Source organism: Diadema antillarum, unplaced genomic scaffold (assembly GCF_040938485.1).
Source record: "Diadema antillarum isolate AM-2024a unplaced genomic scaffold, OU_Dant_1.0 seq00000764_RagTag, whole genome shotgun sequence".
Lineage (NCBI taxonomy): Eukaryota > Metazoa > Echinodermata > Echinoidea > Diadematoida > Diadematidae > Diadema > Diadema antillarum.
The window spans coordinates 547501-566141 of NW_027271654.1; the positions used below are offsets into that span (position 1 = coordinate 547501).

At 40.6% G+C, this 18641-nt stretch overlaps 1 pseudogene; it reads left to right on the plus strand.

Annotated features, from left to right (window-relative positions):
* The window catches only part of LOC139738670 (long-chain-fatty-acid--CoA ligase 5-like), a 60489-nt pseudogene extending 45227 nt beyond the window's left edge, over positions 1-15262 (plus strand).
* The last annotated feature ends 3379 nt before the right edge of the window (positions 15263-18641 follow it).

An 18641-nucleotide genomic window follows, 5' to 3' on the forward strand; every position in this document is an offset into this window, starting at 1 on the left:
TTACTACTAAACGTTTTGTGCACTTATTCTGTCACAAAACTCTTACAGTTCATAACAACGTTATGTGACAACTACAGTCTTTAGTTCAAAGCTGTCCAAAACTGTCATAATATAGACTAATTGTTCGTCAGAAACTCATCTTTTAAGAGTTCAACAGTCTCTTCATTTGATTTCCTGACCGGGCTGCTCCCTTGCAGCAGACAGGTCGACACGAGAAATGTCACATTTCACCCTGGCATGGTGTGCCAGAATGAATCCGATGTATGACGAGAGGAACGGGCGTGCCCCAACGGAGAGCGGCTCCTCGATCGGGGTAGATAATCAGGTGGTCTTCCCGGTGACCGAGAATAGCGTGCAGGTGAGGAAGAGTCGTCACACCGGCGATGTCCACTAGGTAGCTTTCCCGCAACCACTGGTGCTGTCGCGCTGACGCTGACACGTGTCCCTGCTCGGCCTGTAGAGAACACCTCTGAGTCGTCTCTCAGAAGCTGGTATGCCGATGAATTGCTTTCTGGGGGAGTTTCTGTCAAACTGCATTGACAGAAGTTATCCAGATGGGGCAGCACACGATTTTGAAATATGCCTTCGTCGAGAGGCGTGGTCTCCATGTCGTCCTCAGCAAGGCTGGTAAGGTTGACTGGCGCTGTCCCTTTTAACAACATCGGTGCTGTCGTTGCTGCACATATCTGTTTCTCATTGTTTATACATGGGAGAGATACCCATGAGGTATGCAGCTGCATGTTCTGGAAATCTAGCGTGGTGTCCAGACCAATCAAGAGATCCAGACCGAGGATGCCCTCAGCTCTTATGTCAGCTACTACCAAGTCAACATGGCACAAGCAGGAGCCACGCTGAAGTTCCATGGTAGCATGTCCCTTTGTTTTCAGCCGAGATCCATCTGCTTGACGAACGATGCTTGTCACTGGTTGAAGTGGTGGCTTTCGCTCGGGTCTCATTCGCAGGTACATTCCTTCTGAGACATATGACTGCGATGCACTACTGTCTATCAGAAACATCACCTCCTGCCCATTCACGTTCAAATTCACGTACAATCCTTTCTGGAACGTGGATGACAGAAGTGGAGTTCCGGAACTAGGTAGTGGCGGTTGAGATGTCTCTGGTTCGGATACCTCTCTGGCTGGTGTGCACCCGTCGTCTGGAGGATTCGTACCCTCCTTGGATGTGTCCTCCTTGTTGTCAGAAGGCTGACTATCCTCCTTCTGTTCGCTTGTAGGGAGTGTCTCAGTCTTTAATGCCAAGTCGTTTCTCGGCACTGGCGCTGGCCGCTCCTTCTCCCTCTTCATGATGAGATCGCTGACTGCTTCGATCAAGAGAGTGGTGCTATTTTCAGACACCCCCATGGATTTGTCAGCAGTGTCTTCATCCTTCACAGCCACGTCTTGTTCTTCCTCCTGTGACAACAAGACCCGGTTATACTGTCGCCGGTCGCTCTCCATCCGCAGGAAGGCTTCTGTGTTGAGAGCAGCTTGGATTGCCTCGTCGAGCGTACGAGGCTGAGCCCGGAAAAGGCCGATTCGGATATCCCGGTCAACTATAGCATCGAGAAAGTGACCTCGAGCCAATTTATCTTGGCCCGCTTCCTCGAATTCAGGATATGCCATGGATGTAAGCTCGCGAATGCTCTGTCCTAGCTCCTGCAAACTTTCCTTCGGTCTGCGTCGTCTGGTACGCAGTTCTGCCAGGAATACTTCTGAATGCGAAACAGGTCCAAAGCGGTGCTTCAGGCGGTACACGAGTTCTTGGTACGTCAACTGACGTCCCGTCTGCTGTGCTAGTACTTTGACAGCAGCTCCTTTCAAGCTGGCAGCCAAATATTGAAGAGCTTCCACTTCCGTCCAGCGGTTAACTCCAGCGCAAGCTTCGAAATGGCAAAGATAGTCCAGTACAGGTCCTTTGCCATCATATCTATCTGGTATGACAACCGGTTTGCTGGTTCCGTTGCCCTGAACATCATAATGACGTCTCTGGTCCCAGAGCTCTGTTCGACGTCGCTGGTTCGGGCCAAACTGGTGTGGCATTACATCTGGTTGTCCACCAAATGTAACAGGCTGGTCACTTGTACGAGATGAATGCGACTGCTGCATTGGAGTTTGATGCTGCTGAGATAGTAGCTTTGCCGATGGCGGAGCTGACAACTCCACCTCTCCATTCGCATCTCCAAACAGCTGAGGTGACACCACTGGCGAGCGTGACAGTGACGACTGGTTACGGCGCCCTCCAAGTGTCATCGGTGAGCAGCGTAAGTTAGAAACCGAAGTTGGTGCTACTCCAGTTTGCTTGCGCACCGACTCTGACACCTGAGCAATCAAGTCGTCGATTTCGCTAATCTTGCTCTCCAGCAAAAGTGACAACTCCAACAATGGCGTTGCGCGTGCCATAGTGAAAACACAGTTAACTACATTAATTCATACAAAAGTTACAAATAGGGATCCCACTCCTGACACCATGTGTGACGAACTCGCCTTCTCGTTGTGAAGTAAGAGAGTGTATTTGACTGTCTGTACAAATGCCTCCGCGAGCCGTGTCAGGATGGCCGAGTAGGCGGGGTTCGTTTTGTTGCAGTTTAAAACGATCCCGTTAAATTATTAAAACTACTAGTCTGTATGCTACCATGTATCATGTTGTGTCAGAAGCAGCTCACCAACACTAAGCGGCACACATACCAAGTTCAGCATCACTTAAATACTGTATGTCACTCCCAAGCGTCACTTGTAGAGGATGTTAAATTGGTACACTTATTTTGTTACCAACTTTTACTACCAACTCTTGCTACCAAGTTCTGCTACCAAGTTTTGTTACCAACTCTGCTACCAACTTTTGCTACCACCTCAGTCACGCTAACGTGGAACTGCTACCAACTCAGTCACGCTAACGTGGAACTGCTACCAACTCAGTCACGCTAACGTGGAACACTTTTCACAAATATATGGTGGCACAGGTATCGTTGATGGCACGGGGTAAAGTGCTGTATCGCACCGTTACCAACTTCCTCAGGCGACGACTGGATCTTGGATTGGGCACGGACTATGCGACAAGTCACATTACCATTATACCCGAAATCCAATGACGACGACTGGAACTTGGATTGGGCACGGACTATGCGACAAGTCACATTACCAATTTACCCGAAATCCAACGGCTTGCTAGTTGGTCTTCTCAGGAACGGTGCTCCAACTCAGGAACATGTACCACCACTCTGCACACCGCTGCTTGGTGATAGAACTCTCAAGAAGACACAGTGGAGTCATCAGTTCAGGAACACATGTACAGTTTAATGCACAAAGAAGTGAACATGAACAACACATTGGAATTGTATCATACACGGGCTGCTTGTTGTGGACTGTGTCACACAACGGCCACTTTATATGCCTCTCCTCCTATTGCGGAATAAGGAGGCAATCCCGGACGGCCGTGGGCATTGCGGAAAATACCCGCAGTAGTCCTTCAAATTATTTACAATGTTGGCGTGGTTACAAAATTCGTACAATGATTATACGTTTTAACAGTATCTCTTGTACATGGTTACTATAATTCGGCATGTATCATCGGTCTAAACCGGAGTTGGTATTAAAATAATCCAAACTTGCCCATGACAAACAAGTAACCACATATTAGATAATAAATGTTTAAACTCATAATGATGCTCTACCACCTTGAAACGTTTGTCCAACGTTTCGATAATGCGCCCATTTCTATACTACCGGCACAATCGATTATGACAAATTATAATCGAACGCGGTTAAATCGAATTTCGTTACAATATATATATATATATATATATATATATATATATATATATTTCTTCCATGTGTTTATCATAACTTAGTAATAACACAAATTACCAATAATGTGTCAAAACAATTTTGTTCCTATTACGCACCTCGTACTCTGCTATCTAATTCATGATTCATTCATCTAGTTGCCTACGCCAGATGACCTCAACACAATCTGCTTTACCAGTGGCACAACAGGTAAGTGAAATAGATCGTGATCGTTAATGAACAAACATTGCTTTCAGTGTCTATAACAGGCATGTAAGTTATTGTTTTGTTTTTAAACTCACCGAGATAAGCATTGTCGATGTAATGATTATTCATGTAATCTTGATTGGCACTTGCCAGCACATCCACCTGACAGCAACAAAGTCTTCATCAAAGCCTAGTATTTGGCAAAAGCATGAAAAGTTTTGCACAATCCCCAAAGTGCCATTTTCTTGCAATAATCTCTTACTAGATATAAATGCAATGACAGCGTTGCTGAAGTAATGTCTAGCATTAATTTGAAAATATATACTAAGTATTCTGTACAAGAAAGTTGAAGGTCATTTCTCAGTTCTGTGGACAAGATAGGCTTCATAAAAATATAAATGAAGGGCCATGTTTTCATGGCAGATAACATACTTATAGTGTTTGCTTAAAAAGCGGAGGCATTCTAGACGACTGCGATTAGCAGTTGAATTGCTCTAATCAGCCATGATTCACATCTCATTTGTTCAGGCCAGCCAAAAGGTGTCCCGCTCAGGCATCGACATCACATTGCTAATCATGACGCTGTGTTTTCTACACACGAGGTGAGATTATAATTATTTATTTATTATTATTATTTTAGAAAATTATTACTACGTATCACATTACGTATGAGCAGCATTTTTTTTTTCTCACGTAGTCATTATTGTGTATCATGAATATGCAATGTGGGAACACCTTTTTTTTCTTCTTTTTTTTTACAGGTAATCATGACTTCGTATTTGTACAGATAATCAGGACTTCGTATATTCTACATATGACACGAGAACAGCAATTCTGTACGAAAATGATAATGATTGTATAATTTCCCCACACGGGGTAAGAAAGACCATTTTCTGAGGAAGTCTTCTCGACAGCCTTTCGAGTTTTAACGAGTGTCATAGCCACACAGTGCTGTAGTACCACTCACAATAATATCACACAGTATTTGACGGCAGAATTTGACGTATTTGCAGTGTTGTGCACATGCTGTCCATGATTAGGTTCCAGAAGATAATCGCGACTGTACTTTTTGTTAACACGAGGGCAGACAAACAATGTTTGAAGGCTGTCCTCAATGCAAGATTACAGTCTCAATGAATATCATCACAATAATCTATACTGATCCTTCCCCACCAATTCAAGCTATTTTCTGCAGTATTGTATAGTAAAAGGAATCTATGACGTGTTCTGTTGTTGTTTTTCCTTCTTCCTTGTGCAAGATGCGTTGTTGAAGGCTTAAGTCGGCATAGAGAAAATGGGGTGCATATCATACAGGGAATAAAGAACAGAGAGCTAGCCAATATATGAAACCGGGGCCCCGCTTTATCAAAAGATAAAATCGATTTAAAATTTCCTTACCACACAGGCTGCCACTGACTTACAGCTGAATCAACTTTATAATCACTTTTAACTCTTCATAAAACAGGGCCGTACCAGAACTTGATTAAGTCTTCATTGAATCGGAATTGTAACATTTGGGGAGGAACCCCCAACATATTGGTAGTTTGATAATTGTATCAATGACCAAAGTGAACTCCACCTTTGCTTTCTTTTAGGGCACAATAGTCATTCTCATTCACAAAGCATGCAGAAACTCTCTCTTTTGCCGGAAGGTTCTCTGAGTGGCTGACAATAGATGGCGCTGCTTCTTCTTCCTGGTTCCGTCCTATAAGGGAATTCTGGGCCAGTCAAAATTAGTCAGAAGAGAAAGATCAACATTTTACAGGCACTACAGTGAACATGTTATCGGAATAGAAATAAGGAAATTATCTAATTCCAAAGATTTTCTAACTGTTGCCAGCAGTTTTCGAACAGCTGATATGAATGTGCAAATGGGCGCCCAGATGATGTCATTACCTCACAGTTTTCAATTGGTCGTGTACAAAAAAAAAAAAATAAAAAATGAAATGACAACGATTCATTTCTAATCCCATTATAGTGAAAAATATATTATTATTCCTCGTCGAATAACTTCAAGATAGTGATCACTGAAATATGTTATGATTTTGAGACTGAGGCATAATTGTATTTGAAAAAAAACCATAACAACAACGAGCTGGAAATTTCAAGATTTTAAGTACAAATTATAGGTAATGTGTGAGGCGGTAACATCATCATCTCTCCATTTGCATGTTTATTTTGCTGTCCAATAACTGTTTGGTGAAAACTTGCGAAACCGTGTATTTTCATAACTTTTATAATTTCTTTCCGATTGTGATCAATTTAATGTTCATTGCTATACGTTAAAATTTTACTCTTTCTTTTCAGGCTAACCATTAACAGGTCTGGTTCCCCCCCCCCCCCCCAAGGCGTTGGGCGTGTACTGAGGGGAAAGTGGGGTTTAGTGATCGCAAATGATCGTAATACTAATAATAATGAAGGTCGATTCAAATCATCTCAGCTTGACGGCTTTAGGTCAATGATTATGTTTTAATGAAATGTTTTTTTAATGTTTTTTTCGGTGGCTTTTTTTCCTTCAGAATATTGCCCCATAAGAACGTCAAAAACAATTGGTAATGCTACGTAACAGCCCCAACCCACACAGAAAGCTAGCCATAATCTATTTGATCCTTACTGTTATTTTCTCCAGGACAGTGAACTATTCGACCATCAAGATATTCATTTCTCTCTTCTTCCGATCGCCCACGTCTACGAAAGGGGGAACATTGTGAGTATTGACATATAAGTCCAGTATTGAATTATTTGCACACACACGCACATACCCACACTCATCACATCTATGTCTCTTTCTCTCTCTCTCCCTCTCTCTCTTAGTGAATGCGTGAAGCCGTACGATATGTCAAAAGTTCAACAAAGAATTTTATTTTGAGGCTGTAATCATTGTCATTGCAAAACATATGGCATTTGCAAGAGGATGTTTCCCAGACTGAATTGGAAAGGACAGGACATCGTCTTCATTTTTTTTTAAATCCTTCTTTATTATTTAGTCATGAATGGATAATGAGATCTTCGTAACTTGTCTTATTACACGAGCAGTAGAGAATATTATGAATTTTCTTCAATTAATTCAAAGTCGCATTTTGTATAGAACCATGCAATCGTGCACGCATGACTGTGTGATTTTTAAACGTATAATGAAGAAACGCGTGGAGAAAAGGAAAAAGTGCAAAGAATGCAAAGAGTATACATGGTAAAAATGAGGCAAAGTGACAACTTTCCGGACAAATTTGGTAGGTCATGCGAGTTGCCAGACATTTTCTCCTTCTCTCTCTCTCTCACGCACACACTCACTATCTCCTTCTGTTTCTCCCTCTCCCTAGTTAAACTGTCTCTCTCTTTCTCTCTCTCTCTCTCTCTCTCTCTCTCTCTCTCTCCAGTACAACATCATGATAAACGGTACGCAGGTCGGCTATTTCGGAGGAGACATGCTGAAACTCCTAGACGATGCGCAGGAACTGAAACCAACCATCTTCACGGGGGTGCCCAGGCTATTCAATCGACTCTACGATAAGGTGCAGATTAGTCCAGTGTTACAAAGTAACGGTTTTTTGTTATAATCTTTGACTACATTCAGAGGACATGACGTGAAGTCGTTGCCAAGTGTGATGGGAAACCGGCATCTGGAGAACATACATATGGGTATATGACGGTGTATCAAAACTGTCAGCTCTGTGAAGTGCCCGTTTGTTTTGTTTTGTTTTGTTTTGCTATGCTCGTTTTGTTACGGAGTGTAATTTCACTCTTGAGGAGGTTAAAAAGCTTCTCCCATCAAAGTACTGTATTGTAGAACGAGAGGCATGTCTACACTTGGTTTAGAGCGATGTTCTCTATGTTTCCATGGTGATATTGCCAGCTCGAAAGACAAAATTCGAAAGACATTTACCCAGTTGTCTACATACAGTAAGTTGTAGGAGGTTTCTGATATACATACTTCAGACACCAATCAGCAGAAACCATTTTCATGAAGTTGTGTTGTTCTGCTACGTACTTATAATATAAGAGTGAACATTAAACAACAACGACAACAACAACAACAACAACAAATAAACAACAGTTTTTGATTGACTAAATCCCTAACAAATTTGACGTGGTTGCTCAACACAGATCAAGGGATCGGTGGATAGTGGCAGCGCTATAAAGAGGGCGCTGTTCTACCATGCCTACAACCAGAAACTGAAGGACCTGGAAAAGTATGTTGCTTTGTCATTTCGTATTGTCATGCCTACGTGTGTGTCCGAAGAGGCTTTTGTTATAGTTCGTGCATATATTTGCACAGATATTTCGTGTTATATGAGTGTATTGTCATAATTAGACATGTATCATAGACGTCTTCCATAAGCTATTTAAGAAATTAGTTCTGTACAACGAGAATAAGTGAAATAGAGACTATCAAAAATATTCATCCCTTCGTGTAGAAATCTTAGTAAACATGTCTGTCGTATTATTATTACTTGGAAATCCGACGAAAACAATATAAAAGACTGAAATGATATTCGATGAATGAATCAATCAATATAAAGAAGAATAAGATGAATCATACGAGATAGAATCACCATCAAGGTATATCCAAAGAAGTAAGAATGCGATGAAAGGAACATTTCTGTCGTACTATGTGGTATTACCTCACTTTGTTTTGTTTTGTTTTGTTTCATGTTATTTTTTTTTTCATCTGCCAGTGGGACACTAAGTAACGACACCATCTGGGATAGGATAGTGTTCAAGAAAGTCCAGGTGAGTGAGCGATTCTTTCCCAGAGTATCAACCACTAATATCACATTAATTGATAGCGTATGTGAGTACAATGATGCAACGTGACTATTTCTTTTGATTTGCTTTCAATTCAATTCTATCAACACTTTAATCAGCAATTTATGACTTTCGCCCGATATAATCATATTGTTTATAAGCCAGTTCGCAGTTCTACTTTGCGCATGAGCAGAAAAAGGGTTATACAACGATGTACCAAAAGGAATGTTGGTTTTCTGAATTCACTGGGATTAGCATCTGTGATGTAATGATTATTCATGTAACCCTTATAAATGCTGCTGCTGCTTGCCAGCACATCCACCTGACAGCAAAAGTGGTATTTGGCAATATCAATAGAAAGAGATTGTTAATACATTCAATGCAAAATAATGAAATAGATGTATTCCTTAGTGTCAATTGACGGATCATTCTGGTCTTTCATTGTTTGAACAGGATTGATGAATCCCATAAATTGTTTCGTAAAGCTTATGCATTATGTCGCTCTGAAAACTATTGAAGTGCCCATAACCGACTGAGAAAAAAGAAAGGTAATTCCTATCAATGTGCCCATGAGCTCACTCCGAACTGGCTTATTCATACCATGCGATGTTGCCAAAATAGAAATAGGAGCAGAGACAGAGAGGGCAGTATTGATGTTTGATAGTCAAAAGTGACAAAGAATCTAAAGGCACTGCAGTCAAGTGGATATGTCTCTGGAGTGGTTAACGGTAGGTTCCCTGTTCGAGTCCTGTGCTGCACGTAGTATGTATGTAGATCTTGGGACAAGTTTTTATTACCCACTCTCACGGCTCTTACTCTAACTCTGTGAAGTTGTGTCGTTATTCTTAAAGAAATACAACCCAAGAAAGGAGCAAAGAGCAAATTTGCAAACACTATGGACATTAAATATTCCATTCAATTCAATTCAATTCAACTCAACTCAACTCAACTCAATTCAATTCAATTCAATTCAGTTCAATTCAATTCAATTCAATTCGGCAGGACCTTCTCGGTGGACGGATACGGTATCTCTTCTCTGGCGGCGCCCCAATCTCTGGCGAGGTCATCACCTTCATCCGGTGTCTCTTCGGCTGCTATGTAAGTGGTTGTCATCGAGTGGCCGATGATGTAGAAGTGGAAGAGGTTCACAAGGATAAGCCGCCATCTACATAACAAATTTTGATTCGGGAGTGTTTTGCCATATGCCGCATGATATCACGACTGTTGTGAAGACGGGTTTACTCTGATTGTTCGTTTTGACTTATTGTTTCAGTGCGATTTTGTGTGTGCCTGTGTGTTTGTGTGTACTATGTAGAGATGATATACAAACAAGATACTTTCAACCATTTGATATTTGCCCCTGTTTTTTAATGTCCAGTTTGTCCAAGCGTATGGTCAGACGGAGACCACAAGTTGCATTACTCACACTCTTCCGTCGGACCCAACCAGTGGACATCTTGGACCGCCATCGGGTGGGACGGAGCTCAAACTTGTCGACGCCCCTGAGCTGGACTACTTCGCCTCGGAGAACAAGGGGGAGGTGCGTTAAACCTCTCAGCTTTGAGAGGGCTGAAGATCGATAAAGAGAAATCAGAGCCATTCGCTCTTCATCTATATCAGTCGGACGTTTAACAATCATTAACTATACGTACACGGTGTATTATACAGGCGTATACTTCATGTGACTATTAGGTTGGTTAACCAAGATTTTGCACCTGTTTATTGGTGAGCAATATGGAAATGCCAGAAATTACAAGTTACTCCTGCGCATGACAAGTTACTCCTGCGTATTTATGATGCTTCAATTAATCTTTCCATTGATGTTATAATTCCAGAGGGGCCCACATTCTACAAGCTCTGTCTTTTTAGTGGGACTCTCCATTTTTCGCACTTTAAGCAAAGTTATACATGTACTTTATTTCGATCACTTCTGTTTTTTTTTACTACAATGTATAATTACTATAAGGTCCTCCTCAATTGTTTTACATTCTTTTCAATACATAATGTTCTGTTTACCTTATTCTCTGTTGTCTAAAGAAGTGTAACTTATATGTTTTGTCGAAAAATGAAATAAACTTTGAATTGAATTGAATTGACAATGCTCATGTTTCTCATTGTAAGATGCTTTACATCCGTTACAAATTTGATTTATGATGTAACTCATAAGTAACATGATACTTAGCACCACTATGAACTGCTGCGATCAGCGTGTTTGAAAAGGAGAATCTAAAAACAACAACAACAACAACAAAAACAAACAAAAATTGAGAGAACTCCCAAAAAAGGATAATAGTATTGTGTCCCGAGACATGAACACACTGGGCGATGCTTCACTTTGCATTTTGAAAGACTACAGCAGAGTGTAACGGAAGTTTTTCATTTGCTCCTTGGGACAGATCTGCATGAGAGGGCAAAATGTGTTCGAGGGTTACCTTGACAACCCGGAACAGACGGCCGAGACCCTTGATGAGAACGGCTGGATACACACAGGAGATATTGGCGAATGGACAGAGGTATGGGTTCGATACGGGATGTGAGGGCGAATCGGGGCGAAGAGATGACAGTAATATATACTATCGTGTAAATTACGTTAGTATACAGTAGTACAAATACGGCATGGTTCAAGAGTGAAACATACACGTAGGTCACTTCATGTAAAGCAATTGACGTGGCAACAATCTTGGAGTAAGGTCATAAGTTACTGTTTTGCTACTTTCCTTGTAAATGCTCACATATTTTGTACTTCATCATGAAATAGGGTCGATGAATATGATAAAGACTGAGATCATTTACTGTGGGTCAGTCTATAATTGCGCTATTCATAATCGTGTTCTCTCGATTGCAGTTTAATTGGTCTTTTAATCAAAACGTTATTCAAGTGTGAAAAAAAAAATGGTTTGTGTAATTTACGTGCTCTAAAAGTACTCGTGTGTATGTGCTAGAGATCATGATCAAAAGCCTTACGGAAATACACCATGAATATATAAAATCGTTATACCAGCTTCATTTAGTTTCGTAGGTAAGGGGTAGGCGGCATCCTTTAATCTCTCACATTGAGTTATAGATGATAGAACTACTCCGGTGTTTCTCACTGGATGTTGTCCACTGAACCACTGGACATGTTAGCTATAAATTGTGCCACTTACAATCATGACTGTGCATTGCCTTTCTGGGTTTCTCCGTTGCGACCCAGATCGGGACCATCAGAGTCATCGACAGGAAGAAGCACATCTTCAAGTTGGCCCATGGGGTCTACATCGCCCCTGAGAAAGTGGAAAACGTCTACGTGCGTAACCAGCTCGTGATGCAGGTCTTTGTGTATGGAGACAGCACTAAGGTCAGTCCTGATGACGAATAAAATCTGTTAGAACGGAGGGAAGATTTAAGTAAAAAGCAAAGAAGCAATGACATGAACGAACTCGGCAATTACCCAGTCGTAATGTTTTTATATTTGAATGTATTAGTTGAAAGGGAAAGAGTGTAAAGACCCATCCGGCATTCAATTTGACTCTGTCCAATAAGCTTGTGATTCGGAAATACTCTCCTACCCTCGACTACATGAGTGTTAACAATTCTACATTCATTTGCTGCCATCACTTCGTGCCTACACTCTTTGCCTTTAACCTTGTGTGTGCCAATGAGTCAAATATGCACAAATTTCTCACAAATACCCATGGATAGGTAATTGATGTGGCACAAAGAGGGTTAACATCGCAGGATTTGATCTGCGTGTGATACTGCTGTTCGGTGTATTTGTAATTGAGGTGCAATTTTTCTTTATTTTTCTTTGGTAATTCATTCACGTTTATATATTGTTATCATTATCCCGTTTGTGTATTCTTTGATAGCATTTTCGGGAACAGTTTCTACAGAATAAAAATAAAAAACTTTTCTGTGAAAAGAAAGAGAACTCATTTTGAACATGAATAACAAAAAAGAAAGATATCATTGTCAGGATGCATAGATAAAATGCCAATATATTGTGCATCAGCTTTTGTTCATGCAGTTGAGAAGGTGAATCTATTGGATAATGCTCATTTGTCTTTTCATTCATGCGTTCATTGCGTTTCAGGCCAGTATGGTAGGCATCGTCGTGCCTGACCCGGATGTGCTTCCTGGTTTTGCAGAAAAGCTGGGAGTAAAGGGATCGCTAACTGAGCTTTGCCAAGACGAGGTAAATGAAATGTTGGTTAACATAAGTAATGGTTGTGCGAGAGTAGCTTGTTTAACTTCCTTCCCTTTAAAAGATTACTAGTACTTGGTACTCAGACAGCAATGATCCTTTATCTTAAAAACACAAACAAACAAAACAAACAAACAAAACAAGATGATAGAGAACAGTGTATGTAGCATAAAGCACAGCGTCACCTCTTTCTCATATTGTGAAATTAATGCCCCAAGATGTTACAGTGATCTGATGACGTGATCTAGCAAACTAATTGTGAGTTAGCGCGTCACCAGATAGGCCTATCACTTAGTGTGTATCCCGAATACTTGTTTCACCGTTTTATGAAATAAGTAATGCGTATATGTAACGCAGGCTGTCGGGGAAAAATCACACTCGTTCAGTGACCGTTGAATATTCTTCTCCGCTTTATCGTGCCAAAACTATTTTGCGTGGTTTTGTAATGCCTTTTTTGGCCATCATTATTTGTGTGTTATTGCATATTTCATATACCACGGTGTTATTTTTCCTTTATTGTTGACTCGTTCTTGATATTTTCTTGACATTTTCAAAGAGGGTGAAGTCGGCCATTCTGACCAGCATGAATGAGCAAGGGTCGAGCGAGGGTCTCCTAGGATTCGAACAGGTCAGTGGCGATTGAAATAAAAATTCGTAACTGGTTTCATAGAATGACAAATCTTTCCTTGATTGCACGTATGACATATGCCGCCTCATTGAAAAGAAACAAAACAAAAAACAAAAAACACCGAGAAGATTTTTAACAAGTTATCAAGACAATACCTCTTAGCAAGACGTGACATCACGTCTCCTATTTTTCATTACACTTATGCAAGCTGAGTTGGTATGTCTCCCTGCTTGTGCAGGAGTTTCCCCTGAAGCAATATCTTTACGTGTTGACAACAGTTTATAAAAGCCTCCCTGCTTTTGAAATTATTTGCGCCTGTCTGAAATCATGTTACACACAAGTATTTCCATGATAGTTAACCCTAAAAAGACTGGGCTATTTTGGTAGCTCGAAAGACTGGGGGGGGGGGGGGCCTAAAGGGCCCCCCCCCCCCCCCCCTTAAGATCTCGGCCGTGGATCGCGCGATTGCCGCGGAAATTTGCACAATGGTAGTGTGCGATGTAATCTACAAGATCGTATATTTAAATTTTCCAAAATAGTCTTCTTTTATTTTATTTTGATTAATTATGCTAATTTATGCGAGAAATCAGACTTTTTTATCTAAATCAGTAAATAAAGCTCCAAAAGTGCTCATTTTTGGTCTAGATATTCTTTGTAGCATTCTTAGCAAATGTACTTGAAAAAAAAATTGGTATCAAAATTAATTTCTTATTTATTTTATTGTTTTATGAATTTCTTATGTATTTCCTTGTTTTTTCGACCTTTTGTTTTTGTTGTTTTTTCAGCAAAAGTTGTGGCAGACCCTTTTTGAAGCATAATACTACTAAAACAAATTGATTTTAGCCATTGAGAGTAAAAATAAGCATATTTATATGAACCATGTGATAAAACTCAATTTGTATTGACTTTGTACACAAAATCACATTTTTGAGCCATTTTCGGTCTCACGTGCATGTACAAAAAGTTATGTAACTTCAGAACCGTACCCCCGGGCGTCACAAATTTGGTGTCAAAATGTGCGGGAAACTCGAAAGAAAAAAGTCATAGAGCATCGCGGCGAGAGCATTGCGTGTTGCTGAGTAATCGCGCGAAATGTCGAGGGGGGCCTTTTAGGCCCCCCCCCCCCAGTCTTTTTAGGGTTAAATGAATCTGATTTTGATTCGTAAATGTTATACTGTATACAGTATAGCCATGGACAAGAACTAACGTTATACAATGACAACTTTCATAATCGCTCAGAACAATCAGCCGACTACGTTTACTCTCAAGTCAGCGTATCAGGATAATCGCTGGTTCAGGATCGTTACAGGGATGGTGCCACGCAGAAATTTGTGCACATCTCAAAGGCACATTCAGAACCCGCGACATATTATAACTAAATTGGCAGCTATAAAGTATTTAGTGGCTTCTCTTAAATGACCGATCAGATTCCTGGTATTGGGGTATTCCATGGGCGTGGCTGTTTTCCCACACTTGTACCTTCGACCTTTTTGCTTATGACAGATGAAATGAACAAGCATTGGTTTCTTCATTTTATTATTTCTCTAATTCGTTTGTTTCTTGCCTTTATTCCACAAGGTGAAAGATATTTGTCTTCATGCGGAGCCGTTCAGCGAGGAGAATGGCCTCTTAACTCCATCTCTAAAGAACAAACGGCCTGACATCACCAAAGCATTTGCCACCGAAATTGAGGACATGTACTCAAACCTGGAGTAGAAGCGCAAAATTATTTCGGATGCTTTTGTGAATATGTGCATGTATGCAGTATGTGTGTATCGAGAGATTGCGTGCGTGTGCCTAATGGTGAGGATATGTGTGTGTGTGTGCAGGGGCAGATCCAGGAATTCCGTAAAGGGGGGGGGGGGGGTTACAAAATTGAAGGGGGGCGCACGCCCCCCCCCCCCCCATTTTTTCTTTTGATTTCCTTTGTTTAAACAAAAATAATAATAAATAAAGAGGGGCGCGCCCGGTGCGCCCCCGGTGCGCCCCTCCTGGATCCGCCACTGGTATGTGTGTAAGTCGGGGGCCTATGGGCATGATATAGGGTGTTTGGTTCAAATTCTTCCAAAAACCACCAAATTTGGCCCACCAGTTCATACTTTTTTTCGATTTTTAGGCCATATTGGTTAAATCCAATATGGTCGCCATCCAGGTTAAAGGTAAATTGTAATTACAAAACCGATAGGGCTTGTACTAGAAATATTTCCACTTGAGGAGGCGTTTTTTATCTCCACGACTAAACTGGATGGACATCGTGAGGTCAGACCAGCAATCTTATAGGTGCACAACCATTGTATGCCATCATCAGAGTCTTCCAATGGCAATATCTAAACAGTTTAGGTGAAGACAAGCTGGTCGCTATGATGGGTGCACTGCACATCGAGGATAGGGTGCATTGCATATGGAGGACAGGACGTACGATATAAGAAAGTTTCTTTGTGACTCGGGGGGGGGGGGGGGGTGAGCTACAATCCTTTCTCAGGTAGAGGTTCTGAATTATCGGGTCGTGCTCAGTCTAAACACAGTGAGCTGAGCACCATTATAAAGTGGACGCGGTATGCTCAACTGTATGTCCTACAGTGTTAGCTCTACAGGCAATTTTACTCCCCAGCCGTGTCCAAGCACCTCAGAATGTTAATGGACCCTCAATGTCGTCATTAATGACGTATTACGGCATACTTGATATGCACCCCCTTAAATGACGTTATACCTGTAAAACATACCCTTATGGCGTCACCCGGGGACATGGTAACAAGTACAATTGTAGACCCTTAATGGTATTTTAAACAACTATTTCTTAGGGAGATCTTACACTAGTTGGAAAATAGCAACAAAATAATACTGTCCTGATTTACAATAAGGAATTCACTTGAACATGTCAAATTTAATTGTACTTAGTAGTGATCTCTATGTTATACGTCGAATTCACCTCCCTTAATTTTGAAAACCTATAACAAAACAGATCGTTTCATTGAAAACAGATACATTCAATTAAACAAACAATTCTACATCCAATTGATTTCCAAACTTTCTTCCATCCCAATATACTGCAAGAGATTGATAGCTTATAACAGGGTAATTTTCAGCATTTCCCACATTTTGCACTGTATGACACTGCTTTGTGTGCAATGATATGGGAAAAATTGTAAAATCAAAATATGTGTTTATGTATTTTACGTGGAATCAGTTCCCGTCTGTTGTCTTGGCAGAAATGCATCATTCTTGTGATGTTGTTGTTTCCTATTTTCCCTCCCATCACGACTAGATATATATGTGTTGATCAAAGTTGGTGTGATGTCAGAAAATGTGAGGCTGTATTGCAGGTGGCCTTCAATTTGTTTTTCACATTTTTTAATATATTGACATATTCAACAGACTGTAACTCACCAAAATGCCTCTTGAAATGTTTGAAAAGCTTCTGGATCTGCTTGATTCCACATGAGCGGATGATTATCTGTTGCCTTTTTGATATCATCTCTTGTGAAACAAAGCATTGTTTCTCTTCAAAAGACAGCGTGTCAATTAATCTGCACTACTGTTGGTGCTCTACACAAGACATCCCAACCCACCTCCACCTATAGCATCCGTAGGCGTTGTGGTGTATAGGACAAGATCTTAACATCTCTCATGAAGCGAGACTTTTTTTCCTTTTCTTTTCTTTTCCCCTCTATAACAAAATCTCAGCAGGAAACATAGAAGTATCCGCACATACTGTTTACATTTTCCATCACAATCATGTCCTTAACATTGGGATTTTCAAGTACACATTTTGCCTGCGAAAGAATTACCAACAACTTTTCAACACAATCACTGACAATGCATGTTCAAAACAAATTCATGCATGATTCACTCGGCAAAGTGATTTATACTTATTACCGTCCAGCACGTACTCGAACAGTTTTCGCTAAAGATACAAGTATGTTTACAAGACTGCAAACAGTAGAATGATTTGCCCCTTAAGAGACTACATCTCTTCAAATCTCTTCAGATGTCTTCAAACGTAAATTAAAGTCATTCTTCTTGAATGATTACTTCCTATGTGTGTACAGATCTCAAATACTGTAATAATGATAATCACTCAGGTTCTGCGGAGGCATGTACATTGTGCGTATACTCTGGCATGTGTATTTTGATATAAACATGTATTATTGTGTATAATGTAGTGGGTTAACTGTCTGTACACGTACTGTCCTACTTTAGCGGGGGTGGGGGTCGACAAATCACTCAATTCCGAGTTATTGATGTCTTACTGGAAAAATATGGTCTGTAGAAATTAATCATATCGTGATATATCATTGGAATCGACAGCACAATTTGTTCATTTACAAGAAATATATCGCATTTGTCACTTAATTGCTGCCTTTTGCCAGGGTGGGTGGGGCGGTATAGGTTTCACCGATTTGCGAGTGTATTACAATATAATGAATATTTCTTCCCCGGGGCCTATATGTTGACGTGCACTTCACATCTCCATGTTCAATTTTCCTAAAGAGTACACCTAAACAGGGGCGGCGGAACTTTTTTTTCTCTCTCTCTCTCTGTGCATATGTGTGTGTGTGTGTGTGTATGTGTGTGTGTTTATGTGTTTTTCAAGCGTTATCGGAAGCCCGTCTCTTTGTATACTTTTTGCATAGTCTAACTGGGACGGAAATCTTGCGCGAGACCATGATAATACAAGGCCAAATGAATAGTTATATTACAATAGTTGGGCTATAATACAGAAATTAGTCGTAGGCCTGCAGGTTTTTTTTTTTCTTTCGTATGAATATTCGTATAGGTCAGTTCTTTATCCTCTCTGATCTGCATATTGATGCTAAGAACTTACATTTCCTTGGAAACCTTCAATCCTATTTCCTGTAAGTTTCCTTTATGTTCTCTCTGCTCTTCGCATAATGTAAGCATGAATGACAGTAAATGTTGAGAGTGACCCCCCCCCCCCCATTATAGCTCAAGCGAGAACGTAATAGGAAGCAATATATATTTTTTTACTAATACAGGCCTAATCATTTTTTTATCGTAGTCTGAATAAGATCCCCTGAACCTTATACTAAATAGTCTTAGAAAGTTGGTAACGCCGACTGTGTGCCTTTGTTGC